General features: G+C 40.4%; 1 protein-coding gene across 1 annotated transcript in view; it reads left to right on the top strand.

Moving 5' to 3' along the window:
• The first annotated feature begins 665 nt into the window (after positions 1-665).
• Positions 666-20,186, top strand: part of rhbdf1b (rhomboid 5 homolog 1b (Drosophila)) — a 40,972-nt gene continuing 21,451 nt past the window's right edge. The window contains exon 1 of the mRNA XM_085360475.1: positions 666-679. The gene's annotated coding sequence lies outside the window, so the exon portion shown is untranslated. The remainder of the gene's footprint in view (positions 680-20,186) is intronic.

Raw genomic sequence — 20,186 nt, 5'->3', positions numbered from 1 at the left:
AGAAACAACAATACACTCTCAGATACTGTTTTATAATTTTTAGTTTTGGCTGACTGTGCTCACAATCTAAAAAGTTCAAGGAAAAATAAATGAAAGTAAATAGTGTTAAAGCAAACAACCTTTATTATTCAAGTAGGTAATTCTCACATAGATGTACAACTTTTAATTTAAACTGAAAAAAAACCCCGGCTTAAATAACTGTGAGACCAGATGGTATTTCTAATCTTCCCTGGCCTAAAAACCTTACAATTACAACTATGTAGATTACTCTTAGCCTGTTTTATCGCCTAGCCTGTAGTTGCTCGTTATCGCCGATAGACGCGCCCTCCAGTCGCCCTTAGGTCGGTCTGTCGGTCGGCGTCCATCCAGCGGTGGCGGCAGCAGCGGCAAAGTAGGCGGACCGGGTGAGAGACTACACATGAGCAGCTCAGTGGCTGACGGAGAATCCGGTGTACGCGCTATAGTACGGAAGCTTCAGCTGGCAGCTGTTTCACATTTTTATGGCACGTGAACACGGTACCGCCCTCACTAACATCTGGAGCTCGCGCTTAACAGGGAGACCACTCTTCCTTTTGGCCGCGTGATGAGGCAGGTAGAACTTATGTAGGGCAGTGAGCGTTTCACTGGCGGGGACCCCTCTGTGCTGTACTCGGCAGAAGGAACCGGCCTCATCTTGAAGGTAGGTGGGAATAACGTCGCCTGTCATAGCGGACATCGTCGCTGCTCAATGAATACACACCGTGTAGTATTTATAAGGCGGGAGCTGAGCTGTCAGCATCTCACTCGTGGTGCAGGTACGCTGTGTTTTAACTGCTTTGCAGCACACGGGCTCTCTGGGTGGGGTCTCCCGAGGCTCACACCAAACACCCATTGGTGGCACTGTGCGTTCATGCTTGTTGTGTGTGTGTGTGTACTAAGGGAGTTTAAGCCTTGTGAATTAAAACGCCACGCTGTTGTGTAGCAAATGTGTGTGACACATACCTTGGTCTGTCAAATGGGTGGAAGTCCAAGACATAAGGACCATTAGCGGGTCTAATGAGGTATGAAAGAGAGGAAGGGAAAGTCAGAATAAGGCAGACCTTGTTACCCACTGGCAAAATATCTCTGTATGTTGTCTACTCTTAAATGATATAGTAAGTCAAGGCAGGGTTGGATGATTCACACACACAAACAGACACACACGCTAGGGCACTTGCAGGTTTTTAAGAGTGATGAATTGATTTCAGAGTGCTGCAGGCTCGTCTGTTGCTGAGATGAAGGGGACTGCTAGAGTTGCTGGCTGCGCAGGAATCCCACAGAGACAATTAAACCACTGACCCGTGTCATCAAGGATTTGTTTTGCCTTCCTGTTCGGAAACGTGGTAGGGAGCTGAATTTTTGGGCCAGATGGCAGGAGCATACACTTGCACACACACTTGTAAAGCGCGCGCGCACACACACACACACACACACACACACACACACACACACACACACACACACACACACACACACACATCACCTGGCGCAGCTGTAAAAAAACTCCCTACTGAGGGACACAGCAGTTTTGGTCAGGGTTAAAACCTGCGATCTCAGTGATGACTTAATGGAGTGTGGCAAAAACAAATTCATTGCTCAGCTGTCACAAACACATGTTTCGTTAAGATTCTGTTCTTTCAGCTGTAACTGTGTTGTGTTGTATGTTAGTAGTACCTGATGTTACTAATAAGACAGGATGCAGGATGCTCTTTATTTTGGAGGGAAATGGATCTGGCAGTGAATTTGGACATACAATGAAGTATTTTATGAAAAATGTCTAGATTTATACCACTTCTAAACAAGTAAACCTGCTGTTTTCTATGATTTTCTGAACTGTTGATACAAGGCAGGCTGGATCGATGCTGCTGTGTTGTTTACACCAAACTCTGACACTACCATCCAAGTGCTGCAGCAGAAATCGTGACTTATCAGACCAACCAACGTTTTTTCAGGCATAACTTGCCCAATTATTGTGAATCTTATCCTCAGTTTTCCATTCTTAGCTGACAGGAGTGACATCTGGTGTGGTCTTCCGCTGCTGTAGCCCATCTACTTTAAGGTTCAGCATTTTGCGTGTTCAGAGATGCTCTTCTGCATGCCTCAGGTTAAAAGAGTGGTTATCTGACTTCCTGCTGTCTTCCTGTGAGCTCTGACCTCTGACATCAACAAGGCTGCTCACTGGATATTTTCACTTTTTCAGGCCATCATTGGTTCGATGGTTGTGCAGGAAAACCCCCGAAAGATCAGCAGTTTCTGAAATACTCAGACCGTCTGGCACTAAAGCCAACTAACTACCCTTCCTTCTCAATTCTTATGTTCAGTTTGAACTTCAGCTGGTCGTCTTGACCAAGTATGCCTTAATGCACTGAGATGGTGGCGTGTGATTGGCTGCTTGGATGTTTGAGTTGAACAGGCATACCAAAGAGAGTGGTTGGAGATTGTACATATCATTTGATCTTTAAAATATAATAATCAAAACAAACTAACATTTCTAAAGCGAAAAACATTCAATTTCTCACGTTAAAGGAAATATATGTGGGTGATTTTAAACTTTGCTTTAAATTGCTGTTATTACAGATCCTTTCATCACTCTACAACTCTGTTATAAATACACGTGGAAAAGCAGCTCATGGTGTCATAAATCACCTCTGCTGTGAAGTCCTGATTATGATGGTGGCCCTAAATTAGAACTGAAAGCGCCTAATATAACCTGATGACAAAAGTACGACAGAACACATGCACCCACAGCGCTAAACAGTAGGGCTGAACGATATATCGCATTTGCGATAATATCGCGACATGATCAAGTGCAATTTTCTAACCGCAAAGGCTGCGATTATACTCTGGACATGTCCAAATTCATGGGCTGCATCCTCCTGAGGCCGCATTTGTAGACCGATTACGTCACAGCGACGTGCCGAAGGCTGTCCAAATTACTACCATATCCCAGAATTCATAGCGCGGCCCAGCCAAACTCCAGTTTCCAGCAATGGCGGCCGCTACTAAGTTTTAAAATTACTCATACTAATCTTTCTGGGTCACAAAATAAACTTTTAACATATTTTCAGGCGAGAAAGTAGTTGTGTAAACATCAAATATCTGCTCGGTTTATCAAGATATCCCATATTTGCAAAAGTGCTTCGACGTTTTCAGAGGCGTCTGCTACCCACCAGCTCGACAGCTAGCCGGGAGCTCGAGGGTTACTGATGCGGCCGAGAACGGCACAACTCCCGGCACATCATTTTCAGATCACCGCGGAGTTTCGCTGCTCGGGTTAAACGTAATATATAAGTCACTTAGACAACCTAAAAATGTTATTGTTGGGCTTTTTTCAGTGTTTTGTTTGTTCGTGAGTAAATCGGTTTGGCTGAGATTAAAGTTATTAGATTAGATAAAATAAAACTTTATTAATCCCCCGGGTGGGTTCCTCCTTGGTTTTCACACAGCTGACTAAACGTCAAACAGAAAACTTATTAAACAGAAGTATGAGACAGTCGAGAATTTACACCAGTGTCTGGTTATATTTTAGATAGCAAGAAGCAGACGGCCGAGTTTATTAAACTCCACCGAGACAGCGGTGACGCTAATCAGAAGGCTAGACCGTCCAATTTCACGCCTTTAAATTTTAAAGGTGTGTTTGTGTGTGTGTTTATACAATTGCTATTATGTTTGCACTTTATGTGTAATGTTACTGACTGCAGAGATCAGTAAGATGTGTGTATTTTTTATTTATTAGTTTTATTTATTTAATATTATTTTTTAATTGAATGACTGTCTAGTAGTTCACAGATGTCGAAAAACTGAGTGTGGTAAAGCCACTGATTTTTTTTTATGTATATTTCTGCAATCTGCACATTGTACTGACTTTCATTTTAATGTTTACACCAGGGTTCCTTGTCAGCACTTTATGCTCAGATGTTTGTAAGCTAAAAATAAACTATTGTGTATGTTCAAATATACTGTTATGATTGAAGAAGTTAAATAAAAATGTCAGTCATCAATTCATGCATCACCTCATGTCATCATAACAGAGGTCTGTCTTCCAGGAAAGAACAGTTTAAAATTAATGTAATATAGTATTGGCCATACTATATGATGTATTGCTTGTCTTTGTTTAATAATACAGAAGACAAATACCTTAAAAAATAATCGCATATCGCATCGCAATCGCAATATTGGGGCAAAAAATCGCAATTAGATTATTTTCCATAATCGTTCAGCCCTACTAAACAGGAAGCCAACAGCATAACCTAGATGTAAAACGGTAGGCATCTGTAAAGCATGAAGACATTTCGCAGGTGTGTCTTTGTCTCTTGCCTGGGCGCACTGAGGTTGCCGCATCGAGCTTGTTTGAACAAGTTAGACATAAAAGCGACGGTGACAATAGCAGGTTTATTTCTGGGCCGCTGCTCTCACAAGTGAAATGCACCTTCATGTTTATACTGAGCCCTCTCCGCTGGGTGCACCAGGGTGGAAAACTGCGTTGGTTTTACAGGAGCCCTCAAGCATTTTCTACAACTCATTTTTCATGGCAGCTTGCCCAGGAGTGGATCATCTCTAGTGCCTACAAGCCATACTCTACATTTTTCATGTGATTTATGCAACTACTTGTTATCGGGCAACTAGTTCATTCATGTAGGATATGTCGGTAAATAGGTTTGCGCAAATTTGAATGGGAGGTGTCGTGGTTCCTTTGGTCGTCCGTTTTTTAAAAGGCATTTTTTCTAAAGGCGTGTTTTTACAAAAGGAGGTCAAATTGATCAAATAACTGCAAAAGAAGCAACATTCTCCCCAGCCTTAGTGGCAATTTCAGTTTAGAAGTATTTAAACAATGGTATACTGATGCTAAACTAACTCAGTGAAAGTGTAATCTTTGATGACTCCTAAACATCTCAAGAAACCCTCCAACTAAATGGTTGTGTTGGCGATTTGTGCCTGTCATTTCAGCTGGCTGCTGCAGGCATCCCTGGCCAGTCTGCAGTCTAAGTGGCAGACACACACAAACTCTTGACTTCTGATCAACAGTGGAGTTCTGGCTGATGGGGACCCACACCCAGTTTCACACCTTGGCTCAGGCGATTAGAGGATCATCAGGGGGTCCTTTTGTCCCTCTGTGGGGGGTTACTCCCACTAGGTTTATATCTGGGACTCTCCACCATTTGACCTTAGAACTGAAGAAGCTTCTTGGATGAGAGGTGAAACGTCTTCAAGCAACTTAAAGAAGTCCAGACGCTTTTCTTTGCAAGCTCCTTTGACAGTGGAGTTCAAGCTTTGTCTTGGCTGCTTTTATGTTTTGCTTTCACTTGTGGTTTGGTTAGGGTTTGGCACAAAACCTATTTGGTTATAGTTCAGGAAAACCCCCAGTTTGGGTTAACTACATGCAGTTTTTTCCACACAACATAAAAAAGAAAAAGCTGAGAAAAAGCAAAATATCAACAAAAATTGAATCAATACGTTTTTGAGTTTTGGCAGCTTGAATTTTCTTGTTCATCTACTTAAAATATTCCCGTGAGGTTAATCCATTCTTGTTTTTCCAGACTTATGATTGGCAGTGGGAGTGCACTAGGCTTTGACCTTTGGGTTTGTGTTTGCTCCTAGTTGCTGACAATATATGATGCAGTATTGTCACAATGCCTCACTCACGATACAATATTATTGAGATTTTTAACATTTTGCAATATGCTGAGTTTTGGAATATCTGTTCCATCTAGTGATTCATCCATTTTCTTCTACTCTCCAATTCAGAGTATCGTAGGGCTGGAGCCTATCCCAGCTGTCTGTTTTATCCAATGAGATAAAGTTATGTCACATCTGTTATTTTTTTTCTCCAAAATGAGGTGATTAAGTATTCCAACACTGTCACTAAAACCTGACGTAAATGTTGCCACATGCTGGAGTCAGTGTGTTATCAGATATCTGCAATTGAATAAGGTCAAGTTTGGTAGTTACATGCAGTCTGTTTCTGATAATACAGTAATTAACTGGGATAAACTGTCAAAAATCGCACATCTGTTGCTGTTTACGTAGACAGACATTCACATTTTCACACAGCAAACTTCCCGTTCTACAGGAATATAACCAGAATACAACCAGCTGGCCGGCTGTTGCAAATTTTATGTTTCTAATACTAGCTTTTTAACATTAAATTTTATTGTTAAGCCCATCAGTATAGTGCAATTATGTGAACAAGAAAGTTCAAGTTGTCAGAACTCTTGTCTAAATGTGTGTATATTTGTAAAATCAACAAAAACTATCACGAGTTGAGAAAACTCAAAAAGCTTTTGAATCGTACTGTCACAATATTTAGATTTTTTAAATAGTTAAGCTTTCTCAGCTTTGCACATAGAATCACAAGTGCACTCTGCAGTGCTTTTTAGATATTCTTTATCCAATCACAATTGTTGTACTAATATTGAATATTGTGTCATCCCCTGACTCTTATTTTGAAAGTTGAGTTGCTGCTAACCAGCTTCTCCGTGCCTTTTCTGTCATTTTTGACTTGGCTGCTGTTGTGGTAGTTCTTCATATTGTTCAGCTGCTTCTCCAGAAGCTCTTTTGTGTTGATGCAGTATCTTTACTCCACTGTCATGGAGATCAGCTAACAGATGGAAGGCCCTTTTAGGGAGAACCTTGAGTGTGTGCTGCTACGTCAGGCTCATGTTAGCTGCAGAGCAGAACAAGGTTTACTTTAAAAAGGTAGACTTAAAGTCTCCTCTCTCTGTGCCGGGGCAGCTGACGATCTCTGTTATTCTTGTGCACTTCCGTTTGTGTGCCTGCACGTGCACATGCAATTGCATACTGGCACTAACACTTGCCTCCATTGCCTTTCCTGCCCTTCCAGGATGCTGTTACATCTAAAAATGACAACAGCACAGCACATGATTTACATGCACGTGTACCACACAAATTACCTATGTGTTTTTCTGGAAGAGGAAAGTCTGAGGCATCAGCAGATTAGCTCAAATTCTGTAGTGAAGCCAGGTAAAAGGTGTGAATCCTCTAGCCATCTTTAACAAGTCCAACATGAGTTAACCCATACTTTTGGGTAGATAGTGTACACAGAGGAGTTGTCTGATTGTTTGGTAACTGTCTGGTGCTGGCTGCATAAAAAAGTTTGTTTGTGCAGAGGGGCAGCAGACCGCGGCTGCCTTTCATGGCTGGCAACAAATTCAGACCTTCAGCTGCAGCATGAATGATTAACAGTACGATGACATGACTTTCCTAAATGTGCACTAACAGGTAATGGTTAAATAGTTGAGTATGTGCAGCTTGTTTTACCCTGCATCCACCCCCCACCCCCCAAGAAACAAATGATCAAGATTTGAGCTGATCTGCACAGATCTGGACGGGGATTTCTCTAATCCTCTCTCTCCATTATTGTGTCTCTTCCTCTTTTTTCTTTTTTTCCTGTCACTACATGGTGCTTGCGCTTTCATTTTTTTTCCTCAGATAAGATCAGACAGGTGCTTTCAGTGCACCATGCAAGTAGTGACAGATAATAAAAAAAAAAGGTGTTCACATTCATATGTGTGTTATTTTTATTTACTGTAAGCAATAAATAGAGAGAAACCTCTGCACTCTGACATAAGTATGCATTTTTAGTTTGATTTTAATATTCTCTAAAGTTTCCTCGATCGTTCAAGTCTCGCGTAAAAATAAAAATCAGACTCCATAAATTCGATGAAGTACCGTGCAACAGATTGTTGTGGGTTCACTTATTTATACAGTGTAAGTGCGGACATGCAGGTCACGGAACAGTCATGAGTGGATCAGTGTGATAAGTGTGTGATGGGGTGATGACCGATGGGCAGATGTGCAGTCTTGCAGTTACTGTGAAACATTTGTTTCAGGATGAGTTGGGTAGGAGCTGCATGAACAGATTTCCCGAGTGTATGTTGAGTCTTTGAAGAGTAGACTTGCAGTGGGTGTGCAGTGATACTGGAGGGACAATACCTTACTTCAATATTAAAAGTGAAAGAGATGGCGCTCCAAGTATCCTGAATCAAATTTTTAGGAGAGTTCTGGAATGACAAAGGCTGCGGTTGCCTCGCCTCTGCCTCCAAAGAAGCAATAAACAGACAAACAGGGAAGGACGTGAGGCACATGTGCTTGTTAGCATAAATGCAGGTAAGTCTACTTATTGTTTTTCTTGGCTTACTAAATCTAAAATCTGAATTACCACGGCATTTGCTCAAGAGCTCTGGAATGCACCAGGGGTGTTGTTCATGTCAACACTATGGAACAAGCTTTGTTTTTTTCCCAGTAATAATCCTTTGTAATTCTACTCAAGCAGTTTTATTGGAAAAGTTAAGACTTTCTCTCCATTCATTTAGATAATAATTGCTCAGAGGTGCTACCAGAATGGTTGCCTAATGGTGAGACTTGCTTCTACATGGATTAAAATGAACAGCTAGCAGTGTACCCACTATGGAGGTCTTTCAGTTGGTACCAAAATTAAACCTGTGTTCTTTGTAATGGCCAACTGGGAAAATATAGTATTACAATATTAATCTTACCTAGTTATCCAGAATTCTTAGGCAGTATTAGTATTCCTAGCATGTTTCAGCTGTGTATCCAGTGTATTTTACTATTTAATCCTAACTTTAAGACAAATATTTTATCTGTTTATCCATCATTGTTGGCTAATTATTGCTCCACAGCTACTGCACTCTAACTGGAGACATACTTGCTAAATGACTTGTTGCAGGTGGTAATATCATAAAGCGTAGAGGATTGCTGGAACATCAAATCACTCCGGCCTCTTTGTGACTTTGGCGAGAATACTTTCACTCAGCATGAAAAGAAAATCAGTGAGAAAAGATCATCTTTATCTCGAAATTTAAAAAATAAAAGTCCGGATGAAAAGAAAGCTGCCTGTCAAAAAAGAATTTTAATCTGGCCATTATGTGGCCTCCAAACACTTCTTCAGTGTCTGTTTGATGACAATGCTTTCCCCCGGCCAGACTGCTTTATGAAAATCCTGAATAACTCCTCTGTGTTTCTTTGAAACCACAATTATGACCACCATTTTTCCTTCATATTCTTTTCAGAGCCAATTCTCTATCCCCCTCGGTATCTTACTCTAATGTGGCATCTGTGGGCAATTACCATTAACTTTTCATACAAGGCCAGCCAACAGAGGAAGCTGTTGTATTGGCGCTCACAGCATGGATTTGCTGGCAACGTAGAGAGACGGCAGGAAGGAGGAATAGTAGGAGGGTTAGACGGCTGCTGAGGAGGCCTATTCATGTCTCCAGGCGAGCCCACACTTGACTAGACACTTATTGTAGTGGTGACCTTCCTGTCACCATGCAGCTAACACAAAACAGCTTCATATGAGGCGCATGTGCTGTTTGTCCCCTTCCCTGCGAGTCAACCCTTCCCTTGGTCTCGTTTTTAGTCGTTATTAATATTTCTTTTCCTAGTTATTACATTCTCTCAATGCCCCAGTGTTTGGCTGGTTTAAAGCCCCTTTTAACAGTTATTGTATTATATTATTATTTAATTAATTAGTAACTTATTTATCGCAAGTGTGACAGTATTAGCCAGTTAAGGTCACTGACTTACAGTATATGAGTGTTCTTCTAAAGTCCTTTTGGCTTGAGTTCAAGGGTTCATTTGTTTTAGACAGATTTTGCTGTTCGATTAGTCTGCACCTGTGCAAGGCTCAGACTGGCCATCAACACCACATTTAAAGAAACATTTAAATTGTTATCTTGATGTGAGTGTTTGCAATCAATGGTGGTAAAAATTTATTGTGGAAATTCGTTTTTTCTTCCCTGAGCAGTCATTTTTTAATGCTTTGTTTAGTTTGTTACATGAAAATAGTGATTAGTTACTAATTACTAATTACTTCTCCAAGAAAAAAATCTTGTTACTTCACTGGTTAGCGGCAGGTTACTTAGTTACTTTTTAAAAACTTAAAACACAACCTGAATAAAGCACCAAACCTTTCAGCCCAATTCTATTTTTTCTGCATAATCCATCATGTAAAATTGAATGAAATGAAAAAAAAATCTCTTTTTAAAACTTGTTTTATTTGTTTTAATCTTTTAACTTCATGCACATTGCATCAAGCAAAGATTATATTATATGCGACTGGCTTGACCTGGAAGAAATTTGTTTAACATTTAAACCTATTGTCTACATATTCCAGCATATGAAATAAAATGTTTTGTGTCTTTCAAATAGATGAAAGTAAAACACAGCAAAAAACAAATAAAATCAAAGATTCAGCAGCACTAAGTCCTGTTGCCCTTAAGTCTATTTTCAGCTGTTGAGCTGGAGAGGAGCCAGTGGAGGTTTGCCCGGTGCCGGGGGTTTCTCTATGAATCTCACATTCCCGTGGCAGCGTGCTAGGTGCTTGCTCAGATTTGAAGTTTAATTTTTCGCTTTAGGAAGAAGTTTTCCTCCCACGCAGATTGTACAGCAGATGCTAACGTTTTTATCACTTTTTAACCAATCAAACTCAAAGTAATGTCAGTACCTCCAAGCTTTAAACGCTGCACGGTCGTACTCTCTCCCGCACTCCATATTATCTATTGTTGATCACACGCCACAGACGTCGCATGTGTCATGAGACACTCTCACAAAATCACAGTTTAGTAAAGCAGTAACGCAGTGTGCTTACGGGAAAGTAACAGTAATCTAATTACTTTTTTTGCAATAGTAATCCCTTACTTTACTCATTACTTGAAAAAGTAAACGGATTACAGTAACGCGTTACTTGTAATGCGTTACTTCCCATCTCTGGTTATGTATAACTCTTATCTTTGCCTTTGACATTAAATGAGGGTTAAATCTTGTGTTTTCTGGCTATTTCAGCTAGAACGCAGTGCTCTAACCCAGGTTAACCATTAGACTCAGAGTTATTTGGCGTAAGTCAGTCTTTGGTTTTACATGAATTCCCCTTGCCCGCCCCAGAAGAGGGCATGGTGATTGGTCGGCTAGTCCTGTTTTTAGCTGAAAGGGAAGTCCTAAAAGCGCCCAGAATCAACCTTATAAAGTGCTCCTTTTATTTATTATTGAGGATCTAATGATCACTGATTCTAAGATGCCATGAAACATAAAACCCATCGTCAGTCTCAGTCTGCTCTCCCGGGGCTGTTACTGTGTAGTCTCTTTCACTCTGTTTTGGCTTCTGTCTCTCTTACCCTCTGTCACTGACTTTTTGTTCAGTATTTTCTTCCTTTCTTTTTGTCTCTTCTTCCCTCACGTTATTGTTCAGTCTGGTGTTGCCACCTTATAACAGACCAGGATGGTAGGCGGGGGAACCAGTCTTCCGTTCTTGCTGGCAAAACTCTGCACCATCATCTCAAGTCCCATACCAGGCACAGGGGCTGTAAACTGCTGCGCTCTCTCCAGCTGCATTTTTGGCAGCGATATATGCTATGAAGCTATGAGGTGTTGGAACATTTAAAGTGATGAATGGCAATGCTGCAGGCTAATTCTTACAGAGAGGTTTTCCATCGAGTCTTTTGTGTTGAATTATCTGCAGTTGCCAATAATTACCTACTGTTTAAACTAATAATGATACCATCAATTAATCCGGAAAGATTATACGTAAAACTATAAAAGATGGATTCAGTGCTTTGAGCGAAATGAAGAGAAGTGCTTTTAGCCTTTAAGCTTGCAATGTTTTTGATAGCCACCAGGGGGACGATAGCTGTGGTTACAAGTCTGTGGAAAGTTTACAGGACAAGTGGGCCTCGGACTTGAGACTGACGAGTCAAATGCCGACTGATGTGTTGTCTGACAGTGTGATCCATATCCGCTTGTCACATCCAGTTTCAGTACACAAAGATGGCGATTGCCACACGAATGCTTCATTTGCTTAATGTGTAAATAACGTCCTAATAGTGCAGTGTAATTCAAAGCTTGATCGTATCTGCATTGCTCAGGAAATTCAGTTACAGGCTTCTCAATGCTCTGACAAGATGAACATGTGAAGGATTTCATGCACCGAAACGAAACTCTGTAACTAAAAGGCAGAAACAGGTAAACGGATGCAGATGTTTGGCATAGCAGACAGACAGACGTGTACATGGATGCATACACATACACAACAAACAGCTTGTTTATGTTGTTTGGACATGCAGATGACTGTTTTCGTTTCAGAGGGATATTTTGTGTGTTCTGTGTCCATCTCCTCTCCACACAGTATCACACTGTTTGTTCTCTGCTTTGCACTGGATTTCCTTTGGGTTTTTTATGCTCTTTGACTTGGTGCAGCATGTCTTTGTTTTTCTTTCTTACCCATCTTTCATCTTCTCCCAACATGACATAAAAACCATTTTCTCTCCATCTGTTTTTCTGTTTTTCCTCTCCTCTCTGCCTTGATGCATTCCAGGTCATCTCAAGTCAAGAGGCAGCGTGAGGTCGCGTCCCATTATCACGTTATAACGTCCTTGGAGAACTTTTCCCAGCCTTAATGAATGCATCCTTGCAACTTTTGCCACTTTTTTTTACTGGCATCACTGTCACAGTTTGATGTGTTATGAACTGTTTGCTTCCCAGCAATGGTTACCTTGAGGTTCGACGCGATCGCTAGCTCTGCACAGATAAAAAGGCTTGTCTTCCTATGCAGACTGCTTCATCAGAATTGTGTGGGTGTGAATTAAAGTGCAGCGGGTCGGATTTTGAATGCACGCACGTCTGCGTGCCTTTCCTGCTTGTCAGTCTGAAACTGCTTCCCCACGGGCCACGTGTCAATCTACAGTGTGGAAACACTTGATGCCGTTAGTCTGTGCCAATCCTTTAATCTCTTAATGACATTCATAGGAGACATTTTTTTTCCTTTGTGAAACACATCTGAGACTTTTGGATTATGCAAAACTAAGAGTGCAGGAAGTGTAGGTGTCGATTTTTTACTTCCCGCTTCTGCCCCAATTAAATCCATCCTGCTTCGATAGCTCACTAGTTGAGAGACATGATTGTACTAAGAGGCAGATTTGACCTCTGACCTGCTCTCATTGTTTGGGCTTCTGTTTATCTTTGTATAGCTAAGCAGCTTTTTTATGCCGTTGCCCTCTGCATTAAGGCAAAAGGACATTCTAGCAATTCTGCCAAGCATATTTGTAAGCAGATAAACTTTGCATTTAGATTTTAGAGTGCATAAATTATTAGAAAGTAATGATAAAATCTGGTTCTTGGAGTAAAAGGGAACATTTCTCTGCTTGCCTACAGGAGACTCATGGGTTACTCTCCATATATGTAAGTTTTTTTCCTTACAGCATAAAAGGCTTTTGTTGCAAACTGGTGGTCTGTAAATAAAACTGAATAAAAAGTGTCTTTTTTTTTTTAGCCTTTACTGGGTGATAGTACCTCTAACCCATTGTTAAGGGAGAGCAATAAAGCTTTACTAGAGATAATAAAACTTGCCCCTATTACATTTATTAATATGTGTCAAACCACAATATCAAATTGAATTTTTTAAAGATTTCGCATCTCTTGTAGTCAATATTATTCCCTGTCAGTTTTTCAGTTTCACAAGAATAAAAATCTGCTTTTTAGTAACACATTCCTTGGAAAAGTTGATCATCGTATATCTAGTCTGATGTTGATCGGTCACGGTTCTCACACTTATCATACTGCAGCTGACAAATTAGAGTAGAAGTAGGCTGCAAGGTACTTTCCAGGAATGTGAGGCATTTCCTAGCCTACAGTGTAGCTGTGAAAGGCAGACAGGATGAACACGGCACATTTCTGTTTATTTTAATTCTGCTTCTGATTGTACCAGTGTCCTCAAGGCAAAGTTTCAAAAGTTTATAAAATCAATTGACATTTTATTCTTTTTTGTGACATTTGAAACATCAAACTGCTGTAAACAAGCGATTCTGTCAATAAGAAGCCTTGCAGCTTCATTTAATAATTCAAAATTGTTTTACAAAGTGTGCAACCAGATCACGTTTGACTAAAGCAGTTTTATGGCACAGAGGGAGGTTGCTTATAGAGGAAGGTGAGGGCTGTGGTTTTCTTCTAAAATAGATGAGGAGCTCTTGAGAGTTTTTGTCATGGCAGATGGTGCAAAGATTCAAAAGCAGATGGAAAAATTGCTTGAAAAACGTTCATCTTCTGTGAATGAGAAAACCAAGCATCACTAAGGAATGGGATGCAAGGTGTCAAAGACGTCTTTGTGACAGGTTTAGACTACAGTGTGGTCTTAATCAGCCTGTCTCTTTTATAAATTATTCCAGTGTGTTGTGTTTGACAGTGGGATGTGTTTATGTACACACATACAGTAGCCTTAAGTAGCAGCGTCACTTGCGTGTGGGTTTCTTTTTGGTGGTTTTGTGTGTGTGTGTCTAAGTGGGTGGGATATGTTCCCGCACCCCTGTGCGCTGATCTGCACAGCGGCTGATTAACTAATGAATTGCTCACTGTCGTGTAATCTTCGGTAAGAAGATAAAAGACAGACGCCGCAGGACAATCAAAGCAGTGTTTAGACAGATGGTTTGAACTCATTAAGACCCCCCACTGTGAGTCTGTCAGCGCGTTTTGCAGCACAATCAAACTTGTAAGTGAACAATCTACAGATTGATGTTAAACAGGCAATCAGTGGTGGGCTTTCTTGTAAGAATGCATAGAAACTTACCGATTTACCAGTCTGTTAGCTTTTTACCAATCTATTAGTATTGGAATTTATATTGGCCAATGAATGAACATTTAAAAGATAGACATCGGAGGGATACTGTAAATAAGTAAACAAATAACTACATATGACAAATGTTAGGAAATCTGTTTATGTTTCATGTATCTGAAAGAAAAAAGATATGTTGGCCGATATATCGGGAATCTTTTTTTTAAATCACCAAATAATGGTATGAATATCAGTCGACATCCTCACTTTCCTTCCTGTGTCTGGGACATAGAATTTTATAATTGATAAATAGCTGAATTCATCTGATCGTGAGTCCAGATAATTCAGTTCAGTGCAGCTGAATACTCTGAACACTGATGTCTCTGAGGAGCTGCTTTACAGTCTTGTTCTGTTTTACAATGTTTTTATTTTGTCAAATTTGAGTCTCATTTATTTGGGTTGAGCCTAATTATAACTAACCTGGGCAAAATCATTTTGTCATCCAGCGCATTTAATAAGCAGGCTGCAGAAAGAAAAAGCAAAAATAGTATCAACGAGAGGAGGTGGCTGCTTGGATTATGGCACAAAGACTGATGGTAATATAAACTGTTATGTTCATATTATTCGTTTATTTGTTCTTTTTCAAACATATTGCATGTTTCGGATATGCAGCTGAGAACACGATTTAGCAATGAGTCCAACTTAGACTTCTGTGGTGAATAATCTTTTCTGGCCAGCGTTCGGCCTCAGAGTGGCTGCCAAAATGTTAAATAAGGCTGCGTCTTATAACCAGGAGTTGGGGTATAGACACAAAAGTTAAAGTCTCCTCTTAATAATGTCTAAAGATCTAAATTAATTTTATACATGTTATTGTAAATCTTTTATTCAGCACAGTACTTTTATGTTTTTACAGTAAGAAACCCTCTAAAAGAAGCATTTAATGCTGCCAAATTTAGAAAGTCAGGAAGTCCAAAAGTCAACATACAATTTTAATTAATGTTTTTGGCAAGGAAAGACGTGACTGCTCTTCTCTTTTATTTGTCATTCATCATTTCTTGTTTTTACTTACTGACATGACCGAAATTCTGTTTCTGTAGCGGCAGATGTTTAATCATTTATTAGTGTTTGTTTAGAGGTAGTAGCAGATTAGAGAAACACACGCATGCACTCATCATCTAAACTCTGCAAACAGAAAGGAAATGACCTACTGTGTTATGACTAACATCTGGCACAGATGAGAGCCCAGAGCAAATGTAGTCCCTTTGTAGGGGGTTGGGATTGAGGGTAGGATGATAGAAGCACGCAAGATAATTCAATGCAATTCAATTTTCATGCATTGTTACATAACCATAACAAATAATTAAAAGAACTGAGATGCACAGTTGTGGGAAGTCTCTGGGAGAAGGGTTTTTGTGTGCAAAAGGATCTGTAGGAACAGATGAATGCAATGAAATGGCAGTAAATCAGAAAAGCGGTGCCCTGCGAAGAAAAACTACTTTAACACTGAAGTTGAAATGGGCCCAGTGGTGCTGTTTGGCAGGTTGTAGTGCCTATTAGAACAGAGCAGTGCCAATGTAATAAAGTTCAAACCCTCCTGGGCTGTCTGAGTTTTAATCTTATGCTGAGTCCAAGCCAGTCAACTTGGAACTGCACTGATAATTGTCAGTTTTATAACACATTCTTGCTGGAGAGCAAAGGAAACACCAGGGCTCTTTACTAAATATACCATATATCCTTCAAATGAAAATAAACATATGACCTGAAATTTAACAGTTGTCTGGCATTATTATTAGAAAGAACTGCACAAATAAAATCCAAGTAACAACTTCACTAACACTCAGTGGATACAGTAGTAGGTACAGCTTGCTTTTGCCCTCAGATCTGCCTTAATCCTTCGTGGCATCCATCAGTGATTTTGGTCCATATTGACATGATAACATCACACGGTTGCTGCAGATTTGCTGGCTGCACACTCAGGTTATGAATCTCCCATTACACCACATACCAGAAGTGCTCTGTTGGATTTAGAGCTGGTGACTGTGGAGGCTGTTTAGGTACGGTGAACTCATCGTTATGTTCAAGAAACCAGTTTGAGTTGATTTGAGGAATGTGACATACTATGTGATCTTGATGGATACCATGTGGTCATAAAGGGATGAGCATGGTCAGCAACAATACTCTGGTAGGCTGTGATGTTTAAATGGTGCTCAGTTGGTACTAAGGGGCCCAGCATTTGCCAAAAACATATCTCTTACACCATTACATCACCACCCTGAAGCAAGCTAGAAGGCAGGATGGATCCATGTCCTCATGTTGTTCACGCCAAATCCTTGACCCACCATCAGAATATTGCAGCAGGAATCAAGACACATCAAACCAGGCAATGCTTTTACAATCTTGTCCAACTGGTAGCAGTTGGTGAGCTGGTACAAACTGTAGCCTCAGTTTCCTGTTCTTAGCTGACAGGTACGCAGTGTGGTCTTCTGCTGCTGTAGCCCATTTGCTTCAAGTTCAGTATACTGTGCATTCAAAGATGCTCTTCTGCACATCTTGGTTTGTAACGAACTGTTATTTGAGTTGCTATTGCTTTGCTATCAAAGGCAACAGTAATGCAAAAGATTAGTCTGGGCAATCTGTCAAAAGTCAGTATATTAAGGTTGCAATGAAACTGGCTTCAGCCAGCTGAAAAACTTTTATTGGTTTTCCACAATTCAAAATATGTAAAAATAAAATTATGCTGGTATTAAGGCATGGCCACACCATGCAAGTGTATTTAAATCAAGTGGAATCATTGGGATTTGTGGATTTGCTTCCAGCAATGAAACCAAAGCACAGAAATTTAGCCAGACATCATTGATCTTTGAGGGAAAGCGAGCCAAGGGTTTTAAAATGAAGAAAACATTTCTCTCTGAGAACATGAATTGTTACAAAAAGTAGAAGACAGTGCCTGGAGTCACTGATACAGAGACGCATTGACGTCTTGTGTCGTGGGACTCTAGCTAAGCTAAGCCTGCTTACTTCCCAGAACTCTAGAAGCCTTTTTTGCTCTTCTCTGACTTCTTGCTGAATGAAATTCTGTACAATCACAGATAAAATGCCAGGGGTGCTAAATGTGCTACCGGAGAGAAAATAGAAAAGAAGCTCATATGGATCCTGCCAATGGAAACAATGAAAAGTAACACTAAAACCAACCCAGTGCCCAGAGATTATACTGGACAGCAGGAAACAGTAGATGCCTGGGTGTTTTAATTGACTGTTTTTTGCCTGGCTGGCAGGAGCAGCAGCAGCTGGGCTGGCAGGTACGCTAGTTTACCAAGTGTCACATTGTCACAGAGTTTTTAAAGCTAAATATTCTAAAGATGCATGGATTAAGTTAACTGTGTTACTCGGTCTTTGCATGAAAGAAGTTGATGTAATACAGCACTTTGATTTAAATATAGCTAGATATTCAATATCCAGAATTCTTTTAGCCATCCTACCAAAGCACCCAAACAATTTTTGTGCAGTACACTGAATATTAAAAAGCAGAGTAAATGAAAGTCTTGCACCCTCAAAGAGGAGCCAAAAAGAAAGAAAAAGAACAAAGAAGGCAAGAGATTTAGAGAATAAAAGGTAGACAGTGCAGAGAGCAGATTGTGGCCTGCTTAACATGATGAGCCACTGAATATCAAAGCTTACTGACATGCAGTCACGGTAGCTTTACATGGTACAGTTACTGGTTGCAGCCTCAAAGACCAGAATGGTAAATGAACTGGTTCTTATATAGCGCTTTTCTACTCTTCTGAGCACTCAAAGCACTTTACACAACTTGTGCATTCACCCGATGCTTTCTAGCTAAATAACACGCATTCACACTCCGATTGATGCATTAGAGACTAATCTGGGGTTAGTATCTCGCCCAATGATATTTGGCATGCAGACTAGGGGAAGCCAGGAGTTGAACCACCAACCTTCCGATCAGTAGATGACCTGCTCTGCCGCCTGAGCTACAGCCACCCCAAAGGCAAAGGATCAGGGAGCAGTGTCAGGACAAGTCCTGCTTCGGTGCCAAAGAGATGCCTTTGTTTTATTCTGTCTCGACACGTCAGCAAATGTCACTCCATGTAAAGCAGATCCAATTACGCTACCATTCTGCTGCAGTCCCCTGAAAGCACAGCAGGCTGTGCACAGAAGTTCATATTTCCTTTGAGGTAACACTTTGACATGACAACATTGGAGTTTTGATGGCAAATTGAAGCCAAAATAAGAACTTAAAAGCCTTTAAACGTTCTTTTTTGCTATCATAAAAAGTATGCTACTTCATCCAGAGCAAGTAGTCAGTCTTAATGCTTTCAAAAGGAGAGGATAATTTTCAGAACTGAAATATGAAGGCTCTTTACTGGCAAGTTGGATTATGTGATGACACTATCTTTTGCTTTTTTGCTCAATTTGACTCACTGATATCAGTGACACAACATCCTGCTCACGACACTATCACAGCATCACCTCCATCGAATCGTGGGCAGTACAAGCTTCTGTGGCTGAACAGCAGGGCGATGTCATGTGGCATACAGCACGGGGATTACATAACCTAATCTGCCTGTCATGAAAAATCCAACTAGAGGAAAAAAAGAGGAGAGAGATCAAGATTATGGAATAACAAATGGCGAATGTTACAAAACCAGATAAAAAATGGGGATATTGTTTTTGGACCGCTTTGCACCTTCTAGCAGAGACCTACAAAGACCTGATGCGGGGGGCTGAGGCGAGCGCTGTGTAGTACATGCATGTGAGTGAATTTTGACCTTACTTGAAAAGTGCATATCAGAGTGCCTGAGTTCATGTTGCCGTGCACACACAATATCACCACTACAAAATAAGCAAAGGATGTGGTGAAGCAAAGGATTTTAGTGAAGCCTTCTATTTGCAGGGGTGTGTTTATAAAAGAACGCGCAGACTCCTTCATGTGACCGCAGAGGCACCAAAACACTGACACAGGCAGCTGAGAGGCGAAAAGAACGGAATCCAACTTTTGTTTGATATTTTACTTTGTGACCAAAAATTGCGTTGGCCCAGTGCATGAATGCACTCTACATCTACATGTGCATTCTCAACTTACAAAGAAGAATTCTAAAATACTTTATTAGATAATCTGAGTTCAAAGCCACATTGTAATTACATCTGTTTGATCACCTTGAAAATTGGCAGTAGCACGCTAGTGTTTACTGTATACTGTACTGTCCCAGAGTTTCTTGTAATTTTTAAAAAGTGGTCCTGAGCAACTGTTCTGCAGGCTTTCTAAAGGCCTTTCAGTCTTTCATCAGCACTTATTTTCAGTCCAGTCCTTGTACCGGACCTTTTCAGAGGAATGTTTTGTTTGTAAAACCACTTAACACTGACCTACGAATCATTCAATCATGAAAAAGAACCCAACTCAAAGGAGGAGAGAGTGTTGTGTCTACACATAACAGACAACATAGCAAAGAACCCATTTTAAACTGAATCACTTTGCTAGCAGCCAGTTGAAAAAACACACGTTTTCTTTCGTTGAATCTATAAAAAATGTTTGACAGACGTAAAACAGTATTTTTGCACCAATAAACCGTACATT

The sequence above is a fragment of the Diplotaxodon limnothrissa genome, linkage group LG8 (assembly GCF_057381915.1).
Source record: "Diplotaxodon limnothrissa isolate DT_005_m linkage group LG8, D_limnothrissa_male_GT1.1, whole genome shotgun sequence".
In the NCBI taxonomy this organism is placed as follows: Eukaryota; Metazoa; Chordata; class Actinopteri; order Cichliformes; family Cichlidae; genus Diplotaxodon; species Diplotaxodon limnothrissa.
This window is presented reverse-complemented; position numbering and strand designations above follow the sequence as displayed.